We start from the raw sequence: 11,387 nt of genomic DNA, 5'->3' as shown, positions 1-11,387 counted from the left end.
TTGGCTGCCATAAAATAATACTTCAGACAACTCTACAATTTCCTGATATAAAGATTATTTTTAGTACCCCGTTCGTGAACTTAGCCTTCTATAAGGTAAGAGAATAACAATTAGAGCAACTTTTCAGAAGTGGATCTTACAGCACGTCTGAAGTGACTTGCCAATAACACCTGAGAAGTCTGTGTTAGAAGAGATCATTCTGATTCCACTTTGTACTGCAGTGATTTTCAGGTATCGTTTATTAATATTTTGTTCCTCAGTTTTCCTTTAGTCTTTGATACATTTTTTAACTTTGCAGATTGTTAAAATTGTATTGTTTTCAGATTGATAAAAACATTATGCCAGAATAAATTGAGCACCTCTGGTGGATACAGCTGAACTGATTTACAGCAAAGGAATACAATCCAACAAGGAAGCCACTACCTTAAAAAAAAGGGGGGGGGAGGTACGGAATATAATCTGTAATTCTGAAAACTGCAAGTTTTAAAGCATAAATGACAATGGAAGTTTACGGAGCCTTTTGGATTAAACCAAAGGCCAGCTCCATTAAACCAAATGGAGCATTCCTAATCTGACATGTTGACAAGGACACCCTTGCTTATTCCAAAAAGGAGTTTCAAATGAATCCAGATTTATCTTATGTTCCCAACAGGGGCTGGGCTGGCTCCAAAGGAAGTAATCCAGGCCAAAAATAAACAAGTTACACATGAAGCAGTTTGTGCCACCAGGAAACCTTCCAGAGAATAGGCGGAGAGGAGAAGGAAAGCCAGCAGAATCACAGCTTAAGATGTCTTTCCTCTCTCCTCATTATGTCCTATCTCTGTTTCTTCAGAGAATGTAAATCAAAGTTTCTCCCCCATGAGAACCCTTGCCCTTCTATTAACTTTCCTCATCCTTGCTTCCCCAGGAAGGCGTCTCTGTGTGCTGCTTCTCCCCGACACTCAACTCCTCCCTGTCCTGCAGTTGCAAGGAAGGAGCTACAGAGATGCTCAGTGCTGAAGCGCTGATCCTGCATCTGCTAACATTCATACTCAGTTATTGACTTCTGCAAGAGTCGGCTGGAGCCTAACAGCCTGCTTTTCCCAGGAGCGTGTTGTATATTATTTGAATTATGTAATTCTAAAAAGCAAATTCAGCCTTTTCCAACTGCTTTTACTGTGGCAGACACAGTAATTGCAAATATCAGGACAAGCACCTTTTGCATTTACATTTTGTCGAACTGGGACCAACCTTTTCATTTGCCAGGAGACCCCAGGAGAGCTGTCCTGGTGGCATACATCGTTCACCGCACCACGTCTGACTGGCATCTGACATGCGCTTTATCGTTTCCTGGAGCAGAGTCACTAAATCACACGCTGCTACGAGATCTATAACCCCATGACACACCGTACGGCTCCTTAATACAACAGCCGTCGAAGAGGCATGAGCTCAAATACCACTGCAGAGAACAAAGCTTGCCGGTGTTAGATACAATACTGGGAGTTCTACCTCGTGGAACATTACAGACTCCGTTTTCAAAGGGAATCCAAGTTTGTGCCCACAATAATAGCGTGTTTAGAGCTTCCTTGCAAAGGCTGTCTAGCTACGCACAGACAAGCATCAGCGCATGCAAAAAGGCAGGCTGCAGAGCGTCTCCTTTACAAATGCAGCTCTAGGCTTTCAGAAGTGCATGCTCTACACATGCAGGATGGAGACAGTTGTAAGATGTTTGGCAGTGAGGGCCAGAGTATGAAATATGTGTCTCAGAAGGTCGTTTTATAGCCTGAACCGTAGATTTTGCAGCAGCCTTAGTACTGTTAGCCATATTTTGGAAACCAGAAATCCGTTCCGGAGATGTGTGTTGCCTTCCATCTAGTATTAACGTTTAATTTTTGCATGTGGGTCTCTCATCATCAAAATGACAGCAGTCCTGTTTGTCCATGAATTGTGTCATTTACTATCCCCAGTGATAACTGGATGATAATGGCCATATTCTCGTGGAGTTTGGTACTTGAAGGAAACATGCTAACAGAATTAAATGTGAAGAATAGCTTACCAGTGTCGCTTGCACCAATGAAAACTTTTGCAAAGAGAGGGCGTAGTATATTGCTACCGTATAGAAAATTGTTGAAACAACTGCACATAACTTAGGTAAGTGATGATCAATGATTGTATGTGTGTGTTCACCATAGAGTCACGTTGACTTTAACAGCAGCTGTATGCACACAGCCAAGGAGTTTTTATCTCGTATATATATAGATAGATATATTTTAATACATATATCTATATGAATAGATAGATGTGTGTGCATTTATATATAAACCCACACAAAACCACAACTGCTTGGTCTTGTTCTTTTCCTGTAACATTTCACATGTTTGGTAGGGATTTATTCTGATAAATTACAGTATTTTTGCTACATGTGCCAAGATTTGTGTTTCTTTGTTTGGATTTTTTTGTTGTACTAGGAAGGTAGTAGGTAGTACGTAGCTGGGGGTTGGGGTTCAAGCAGATGCAAAAATCTGGGGCTGGCCAGATCAAGACGTCTTGAGAAGTGTGAAATATATAGATGGATCATTCCAGCAGTTCTAGTGCAATGATTTTGCTGTTGTCTGTAAGATGTCTTTCGACTTGCTCTCGATCTTGGCAAGAAGCTCACATCTGAGGCTTTGGCTTTGCTTCCAAGGAGCAACGTTTAGGCTAACACGGACACTTGAATTTCCCAGTCCTCATAGGAACTGATAAAATTACGGGCAAGTTCCATCGAGCGATAGTGGATAATTTTAAAATTGTTCAGAACTAGGTTGTGCATGCAGGACTCAGGCCGGGTATCCAGGAGGGGAGTATGGAGCCTGTGTGCCTGGGGGGTGAGCTACATGCTGGGCTGACACCACCCCTACGGGCACTGTCCGTGGCCCGGGGCTTGCAAGCGGCTGCTGACTTTGGCCAGCAACACAGTAGCCTCTCCCTGGGGAGGCTGGGGTGGAGGATGACTCAGGGCGTCTGAGTCATGGGGGCTTCCCCGGGGCGAGGCAGGGCTCCCACGCTGCCCTGCCACATGTCCGGGCAGGGGGATGGATGGAGAAGGCACTTCCAGCTCCACCGACCCGCAGCCCCAGGAGCAACCTCCTTCCTGAAGGACCTTAACCCTGAAGCACAGCTACAGGTGAAGGACGGGGCTGAGGTGACACACAGCAGTTGTGAAAGTCGTCCTTATGACTTTTTTTGTGTGTGCATTTGCTTTCAGGGTCTGTTTTCAGTTCACCGGGGCTACGAACTACAGCAGCCTCCCTGCAAAGTCTGCAATGATGTGAAAACAGAAATGAGCAGTGAGTGGCTGTTGCAGATGACACCGGCCTCCTGGCATTTTCGGCTTTTTTCCACCCACCCTTGAAAATCATCTCTAGCCCAAAATGGAACTGTGAGCTATACCACATGCTCTAAATGAAGTGCTAATTAAATACTTCTACTTAATGTAGACAACGTTTCTTTGAAAAAACGGTAATGTATTGCAGATGTCGTGAATTCCCCTAGAGAATGATGAAGGGAGCAATGTACACATTGCATGCCTCTCTAGGAGGTGGGGATGGGACCTGGGTGGTTATGACTGATAAAGCCTGATGCTGAAACAGCACTTGTCTGATCCAAATTCCCACACGTGTTCTCTCACAGTGACCTTGGTATCGGGAATACTGCAGGTGCTTCCATCTGGATATGCACTTTGACACGTGGGAGATAGATGGAGGAGCCGTAGAGCTTGATGGGTACTCAAGAGTCTAAAAGAAAACAGGTAAGAACTGGCAGATGTTGCAGAGAAGGACCTAAACCTCTCTGGGTGGTGGCCCCAGCCGTGCTAGAGGAGCTGGCAAGTGGTCTCTGGCTCAGGCTGTCCCAGTGCAGGACAGAGCTCCGCAGCAAGGGAGCTGAAAGGCTTTGAGCTCAGCACATGTGCCAAAGTCCTTCCTGGCAGCAGGAGAAAGGCTGAAAATCCAGCTCCAGCCTAGCTCAAAGTCTCTGCTAAAGTTATTGCTATTGAAATCGCCGTCGATCTTTAGGTTCCAGGGTCAGCAGCCACCATCAAGCTCAGACGAGCCAGATCATCTAGGTTTTGGGATATGCTTATGCTGTTAACGGACCTGATGTTCAAGTCCATTTCCAAGTCCAGAATTGCCCGTGAGCAGCTTGCTTTCGTGCAAGCTGTGGTGCAGGCTCAAGTCCGGCTCTAGCTCTGTCTTGAGGGAAGAATTTGAGGAAAATGGGTGTCATTGTACAGAGCCAGGCTCCCATCAGGGCAGCCTGGGTGGATTGGACAAAAGCAGGGCTGTGCATACAGGGGTTCGGTTTTCCCGCGTGAATCCCAGGCTTGGATCGAGACACTTTGTATGTCTACCAGACCCAAACTACCAGCAGGCCAATAGTTAGCCAAATAAACGGACAGAAACTTGTGCGTCGTGGAGCTTGTCCCCTGTGCCTGTGCTCATCACACACACGGCCTCTGTCTGCAGGCAGGCTCTGAGACCAAGTCCTCTTGGGGCAGCTTTTAAGGGAGGAGATTTTTCTCTTAATCTAGAAGACTAGAAATCCAGGCTGTCCTTTCCATGACAGTGTAAACCCTTGGGTATCTGAGGGGCTACCTGTGAGACACTGGCCCTTTGAGCTCGGGCTTCAGGGACAGGGCAGGGAGAGGTCCCCGCTGCATGGCAGTGCGGTGGAAAGGGAGCGTTCGGGTCTGGCAGCTGTGGTGGTCTGTCTGCACCCCAGGCACAAAGTGAGTAAGATGGACAGAACAGGCTAGGAGATCCAGATTTAATGCAGTAATGGTTACTTACATGGCTGGGAAAGGTCTCTGATACTCCAGAGTCTGGATGAAGGAAGGAGCCTGATTAGGCAGAGATTCCAGCTGGGAGAGGAGGGATGTCTGGTCACCTTGGCAGCCCTCCGCACGTTGTCCCTGGCCTGTCCCCACCTCAGTAGCTCTTCCATACCCAGCAGTGGCATCTCAACTATCTCCATGTCCGCTTTCCCCCTCTCATTCCCGGGTACCATGTGGGGAAAGGTGTGTCCTTGTGCCATTGACAGCAGCCAGTAGAAGACACGGACACCTTGGTCCCCTGACGCCGGAACCCAACCACCCTCTGGCAGCCCCACACTTGGGGCACAGGGAGCAAAGTTCTCCTTTGCAGGAGATTTGGGGGATGAGCCGATCTCAAGCTGGACAGTTTCTAAACAAATTACTTGCGAGGTGCGTGGTAGCTCTGTGTCGAATTGTGGGTGCAGCCACTGCAGTCGGTATTTTGGGTAGCACATTCAGTTATTATTCACCTCTGGTGAGTGGGAAGGAAGCTTCAAGGTGGGATTTAAGCATGTGGAGGGGTCAGAGCTGCTTTGGGAGCTGCAGTAGGCACCAGCATGAGCCCACAGGGAGCTGTGGTTGTACTGTGTGAAGATACTCCCAGAGATACCAATCAAAAGCAGAAAAAAAAATCTTCATTTTTATAGTGGCACAGCATTTAATTAGCTCTATCTTTGTTCTTCTTTTGCTGCGGCTGATAACAGCAATGGCTGAACAATATGGAGACAGCTTCAAAGAATTTCTTTATAATAATATGCAGCATCTTACCGTGTAAAGAATACGAATGCTGCTCCTGTAAAAATTCATATAACATTTCCACATTTCTTTCAAGATGGTTCTGCAATGTTGTGAGCACTTTTCAAGGTTTGATACTCTCTTGGGAGAAAAAGGAGGTAGGAATCTAGGATGATGCAGAAATAAGAAAAAGGGGGAAGAGAAAACAGGTGGCTAGGTGAAGAGGTTTCCTTGATGCAGTATTATACACAGAGAATGTGAATCCAATTGCCTGTTGCTCTTTGTCACGACCATGTAAAATTCAAAGTACTTTGGTATTTAAATAGTTATAAATTCAGAGATGAGTCATGAAGCAGAGCTGGTATTTTATCCATGGCCATGTTGGTGAATGGTTTTCTAATACAAGGATCTTATTTCCAGTCTCTCTACTTTAATGGTATTTTTGTTCTCAGATATTTTTTTTTTAAGATAAATGGCACAAAATGAATAAAACTAATGCTTCTGGAGCTATCTATTATTACAGGCTTAATTATTTTCTTTTAAAAAAACACACTGCTACATAGTATTGCAGAGATATTCCAAGTTCTCACACTCCAGAGAGAATTAATCAAGAAAGAAAGAATTACCTTCTGGCTCTACTTCTGCAGGAGACTTCAAGAGGAATTTTTGCTGCTGTTGGTGAGCAGATCTCTGAGCCAAGTCTCATTTTGCACATCTTTTTGCCAAGAGACAATGTGTCATTTGAGTGATAGGCACCGCAAGCATCCTGCACAAGGGAGTGAGTGTTTGGGAGTGCAGAAGAGTGTATCCAGTGGCATGAAGTCAAAAAAAAAAAAAAAAAAAAATCCTGCAAAGTTCAGTCTTGCATGTGGAAATGGATATGATTTTCAATTTTTCAGATTTAATTCTCTTAGTATTTCTAGGTATGGCAAGCTAGAATAGGCTGAACGTTGTACAATAAATAAGATCATTCACATGAAATGTATTTTGATACAGAATGTTCTCTCTTGCCCTGAAGACAGCCAGCTACTCAAGCAGCCCTTCCACCCCTGGGATAATTTGTAATGGTGTTGTGGTACTTCTCCCCCGAAAGAAGAGTTAAGTTTGAGAGAAGACAGATGCTTGTCCCAAGGAAAGCATTGCTGATGTTAGAGTCAGGGACCCCGAACAGAGGCTGCTTTTGGAAGATCCGTGTTGAGGATTGTTAATGCTGGAAAGGGAACTGACTCATCACATCATCAATTCTGCTCCTCTGCCAGTACAGCACAAAACATCTTTTATCATCACACTCTTTCTTCTTCATCTCTTTTTTAAAGGAGTTTTAAACTGTTCAGTGTTCTTGTCTTCCCCTTGTCCAGCCTGTTGCTGTTCTTGGGCTGGTGGTTACAATTTGGGGTGATGGAGCCCCAGGTTGCCCCATGCAGGAGGACTCTTCCCATCCAGGCATTCTCAAGGACAAGCCAGAAGATTAATTCCTTGACTTACGCTTTCACTCCTAGGACTGAGTTGCACACATACCCCTAAGCTTTCCCATCTGAGTTCTTTTTTCTTATTGCTTGCCTTAATCCCCTCTTTCTCTTTTTTGCGGAAAGCACTCTATATCTTAACGGGGACAGCAAGAACACTCTGGCCGCGTAATTGCCACGAAGGCTACAGCTTGGTCCAGACGGTACCAGTTTGCAATGATATTTTTCTGGAGCATGCCAACAACAAGCTGCTGCTGCAAGAGCTGAAACTGCTGCTTTTTTCTGTTCACATCTGCATTTGATTTTCAATCAGAGCGGGTTGGTGAAAAGCCAACTAATCTACAGTGCTTAAGGGGATTTTTGTTTGTTTTTTAAGGGGCTGGTTTGAGCCAAGTTTAGTACCACAGAACTAGTTTTTAATAGATTTTTTTTTTCCCCCCTGAATTATAAGTACTTTTGGATACAAACTATTTCAAATGGATCTTACGGGAAAATCATTATTCACCATTATTTCTTTGTATCTTGTGTATGACTGTTACGAAGGACCACGACCTTTCTGTGCCAGGTGTTACAGCACACAACAAGCTGGCAAAGACCATGCCCAGGCCCTCGTGGTGCCAGGGTGCTGTCGGGGAGATGGGTGCCTCCAGCTTTGTGCCCTGGAGCCAGGGAACCACAGAAGTTTGACTTTCGTGAGAACTAGAGGAGGATTTTCCACAGACTTTGTATGAAACTACTGGCATTTTGTTTGGGCTGTTGTCACATCCTCTTCCATTTGCCGCTGTTGTGGCAGATGAAGAATTGGGTTTGTCTTGAAGGTACATGAAAAGTCACTGTTTAGTCAGAAAATTCAAAGGAACTGGAAAAGGAACCATCTGGGATTCAACCTTCTTAAGCTCTGGGGGACAAATCTGGTACCAAAGAAAGGAAAAAGTCTTGGATCACGGTGTTTTCACTTTTTTATGGCAATTTTCCTGTGAATCACAGTAACAGAAAGCACTGATCTGTAACTCACACAGTCTATAGCAGGACCTCCAGCATTGCTTGCTGTCCTTTATTTACCCAAGGCTTCATAATTTACTCAAGGCTTGATCCATAATACGCTTCCAACAAAATTTTTTAGGTTGAACATACAGTTACTGTTGAAAGGTGCTGAACTAATAACCCTCTAAAACTACAGTTTCCTCTTAATGCCGGGAGCGTTGGCTGGGGGCACCGGTTGGCTGGGGAAGGGAGCAAATGCATTGCACTGGCCGAAAAGAGGGAGAAGCAGCTGGTGTGACACAAGACCAGCACCGCGGCCATCAGGGCCCTGTACCTGCACCCCCCTGCGTGCTGCTGCGAAACCAACGTCAGGGTCCCCTGAGCCCCCCGGCTCAGCCTGTGCGTCCCTGCTGGCCCCCCGGTGCTGCCCTGCCGGCCGGCACTGCCTGGGGCTGGGGGTGCTGGGGGAGGCACGGCGGGGGGACGGCGGGGCTGGGTGCTGCTCCCGTCTGCCTCGCAGCCCAGCCCGGCCTGCAGCCCTAAGCCCTGCAGCCCCCCGCCCAGTCCTGCAGACCCCAGGCCAGTCCTGCAGCCCGCAGCCCAGCTCTGCAGCCCCCAGTTCCGCAGCCCCCAGCCCAGTCCCTCAGCCTGCAGCCCAGCCCCGCAGCCCCCAGCCCCACAGCCCACAGCCCTGCAGCCCCCAGCCCCGCAGCCCCCAGCCCCGCAGCCCACAGCCCTGCAGCCCACAGCCCCCAGCCCCGCAGCCCACAGCCCCGCAGCCCCCAGCCTCCGCGCTGCATCCCTACAGCCCTGCTCCCTTTAGCGGTGCCGCTTCCAGAGGACGAGCTTGGCCCCTCAGCCCGTGGCGGTCACACCCCGGGGGTCTGGCCTCGCTGCCTGCCCGCTGCCTGTAGCTGGTGGGGTTTGCAGCCAAGGTGTAGCCTTTAGCCACGGAAATCCACGGGCGCTCCCCACCCCCGGGGAGCTGACACCAGCCTGCGGAGCCACGGGCTCTTCTCTGCCTTATGCACGCACAGAGTGTTAAACCTTTACCTGTCTCAGCCTTTGGGGGACACTTTTTGGGGGCTTGGATAGCTAGCTTGAGCTGCTTCTGCGGTGCCTGTAGTGCTATCTCTTGCTGCCTTCCCTGCGACACCTAAAACCCTCTTGATACGGTTTGTGCTTGTATCCACTATATTCACCTGTGGATCTGACCTAGGCACCAATGTAGGATAAGTAATTTTAGGGTTTTAATTAAAATCTCTTTCCTTCCTTTATGCTTGGCCTTCAGAAAATGGTTTGGGTTTTTTTTTTTTTCCGGGGGTGGTTTGTTTTTTTTTTTAAGGAAGGAAGGAAAAGCGTTGAACTTCTGTTTACCTCATTTTGTTTGAACAGAGCCCTGTGTGTTAACCCTCCTCCGCACAATGAAACTCTGTACAGTGAAAATTGGCTGAGTGGGTCCTTATTCAGGATCATTCATCACCATGGCACAGCCTCGTGCAGACATGGCAGATTTACATCAGTGAAACTGAGGAATGAAAACAAAAGGCCCATGATCTGAGGGAAGGGCTGGCGTTATTTATGACGTGCCAGTAATGTGCTGAGGACTAGATGAAGAGCTAATCAGCCTTGCTCTGCGAGGGTGCTGGTGGCAGGGTGACATGCCACTGAATACTGCAGCAAGGAGAAAAAACATGTTTGGTACCTCGGGGCTCCTTCAAGGCACTGGTGGTGTGCATTCTGTACGTGACTCTCCCCTTCAGAGGATGGGGAATGCATATGGGAAGGAAGTCTAATGGTGAGTACATACAGCAAAATTCTTTAAGGAAACAGCCTTCCTGGTGCACTTGAGGCCTCAGGACCTTCCCCATGCTGGGAAGCCACAGTGATAATTTCAGATCCCACTTTGCTCATTTCGTCCAAGCAAAATAAAAGCCAACAAACAGCAGAGGAGATGCAGAGATGGACAGAGAACATCTTCTTGGAGCCAGCAACTCATCCTCCTTGAGGGGCTCAAATATATGCCTGCCTTCGTGTCTCTCTGCTGTACTTCAGTGAGGGACCAGCAGCAGCTCTGAAGTTGTTGCCCAGGAGCCCAAACCCGTAAGCCAGGCTCAGGCCAACTTCATCAGGAGCATCCTTGGGGTGCTGCTGGGCTGGGTGCAGGGGGTGCGGTGCCAGCTGGCACCCACTGCTCATTCACAAATTCTCAGCTTTTTCATAGCGATGGCAATACTTGCCCAACAGCCAACTGCTTCCATGAGGAAGCCTTCTCCCATTCCCTGTATCCTGGTGGTTTTTGTTAAAGGAGAAATTGCATCTCTTGGCGCTGGTCGAGATGAGAGTTGTTCTGGTTTCTGAGGCGTTGCTTTTCGGTGAGTGTCTCCAGCTGCTGCACTCCCCTTCACTCGGGGCACTGACTCATGCTTTTTGCCATCACAATAAGTCTGTTTTCATAAACAAAATTAAGTGCACTCTGTTTATTCATTAGGGAGATTTGAAGTCTCTCAGCAACGAAGAAATATGATTCGTGGGATGAACTCTTTTCCCTCTTCCCCCTTTTTCCTTTCTAACAGCTAAGGGAAAAAAAAAAAGTTTGGGAAAATACTGGCCCGATGCTATCAGCGGGCTGGTTCTGTGCCTGCTGGTGTGCAACACCATGACTGAGGAAATTATATTGACTACTAGCTGAGGTTTGTATGCCTCAGAGACTCAGTGCTCTAAAGAGGGATATTTAAAATTGCATAAAGATGAAGAGGAAAAATGGGACAGGTTAATGAACTAGGCTTTAAACAACGCTCCAGGTAAGCACAGCACAGGTGATGGGTCCCAGCTTGACAGCCAGAGCGAGAAGCTTGTCTGGCATGTGCCAGTGAATCTCTTGTGGATGGTTTGGGGCAGGACTAGGCATGGGCAAAGCCAAGTGAGGCAGGTTGCCTGATGCCCCAGCACCTGTGTCAGAGCCCTGGTGGCACAGCCAGCTCTGCTGGTGGTCTCCCTGTTGTGTCATCTCACACCCAGCCTCCTCTTCTCCTTCCTGCAGTGGAAACACAGCTGGACCCAACCCCTTATCCTAAACAGACAAAATTCAATTTGCCTACAGTGCTGATAGGTTTTAGGCTGGGTCTGCAGCAAAGTGAGAGGCTCATGCAGCCTCACCATGCTGAGACTCCTCGCTTTTGGGTGACGTCCTCCCTGCTCCAAGGGTCCTGCAATTGCTGCCAGCTGGGACTACTGATGCATCTGTGACATTGATGTTTCTTCATTAAGGACTGGACTAATGCCCGCAATATAGCTTGAGAGAAAAATCTTACTATGATTAAGCCTGAAATAATATTAAATCAGATGGAAACCGTTTGGGTGAGTTCATG

Source organism: Falco peregrinus, chromosome 9 (assembly GCF_023634155.1).
Source record: "Falco peregrinus isolate bFalPer1 chromosome 9, bFalPer1.pri, whole genome shotgun sequence".
In the NCBI taxonomy this organism is placed as follows: Eukaryota; Metazoa; Chordata; class Aves; order Falconiformes; family Falconidae; genus Falco; species Falco peregrinus.
The sequence above is the reverse complement of the archived record's forward strand: the minus strand, read 5'-3'. Positions refer to the sequence as shown.